Raw genomic sequence first — 1,143 nt, forward strand, 5'->3', positions numbered from 1 at the left:
TAGGTAATCTTAGTAATAGGTCATTTTTATATGGCTGCTGTCAAGATTATTGGTCCTTAGTTTTCATTAGTTTGTTTATGATGTATATTCAACACATCTCTTTGGCAGTATCATCTTTGGTATTTGCTGAGCATTTTGAAACCCTAAGTTTACATTTTTCACCAAATTTGGGAAGTTTTCACTGATTATGTTTTTGTTGTTACATAAATTAACCCATTTATTATAGACTAGCAATGTTTCAAATGACAGCCCTTCAACTGGTCTTTCACTTCCTTCAGTCTTCTTTCCTTCACTTTACTGTGATGGTAGAAGTGGTGTTGTATGTCCAGGCACCACCTGCTACCATTTTCATGCAGGAACCACAACGCCAGATCCCCACAGCTCATCTATTCATCTTGGTTTTGCCACAGAAGGAGCAAGCATACTTGGTGTGCTGGTTTACTTCAATCTTCTTCACCCTTTTCCTGAGTAAAGCACAATAGGTCCTATATTTACCAATGATTCTGACCTTCTTTGTGTTTAGCCATGTGACTGCAACCTAAGTCTGAATCCAGAGAGGATCAGCCATCATATGTTTAAATATTTTCTACACACTCTTTCTCTACATCTGGAAATACAATATTACACGTTTTTAAAATGTTGCACCAGTGATTCCTAAGTCTCTTTATTTTTCAATCTTTTTCTCGGTCATTCAGATTAGATCATTTCTATTGATCTATATTCAAGTTCACTGATGTTTCTCCTCCTTTCTTCATTGTGCTGTTGAGCCCATCCAAGGAAATTATCTTGGCTATGTTATTTTCAGTCCTATAATTTCCATTTTTTATTTACTCTTTCTGTTAACACTAGCTCTCCATAGGTTGCATGAGTGTTTACGCTTACTTTCAGGAACATGGCTTTATAGCTGCTTTAATGTTTTTGATTCCAATATCGGGGTCATCTTGGTTTACTCAAATATCTTTTTTTCTTATAATATTGAAATGTTTCTGGTACTTTGTATATGAAATAATTTTATATGATATCCCAGCTCTTCTGAATATCTTAGGAGACCCTGGGTCTTGTTTAAATTGTATAGAAAATGATGATTGTTTGTTTCAGCAGACAATTAGCCCAATTAGGTTTCATCTGCAAGTTTCTTCCCAC

General features: G+C 35.3%; 1 pseudogene; it reads right to left on the reverse strand.

Moving 5' to 3' along the window:
* Nucleotides 1-227: 227 nt before the first annotated feature.
* Nucleotides 228-894, reverse strand: LOC111148247 (annotated as a pseudogene).
* Between the last annotated feature and the right edge of the window lie 249 nt (nucleotides 895-1,143).

The sequence above is a fragment of the Enhydra lutris genome, unplaced genomic scaffold (assembly GCF_002288905.1).
Source record: "Enhydra lutris kenyoni isolate GAN:26980312 unplaced genomic scaffold, ASM228890v2 scaffoldscaffold19, whole genome shotgun sequence".
NCBI classification, from domain to species: Eukaryota; Metazoa; Chordata; class Mammalia; order Carnivora; family Mustelidae; genus Enhydra; species Enhydra lutris.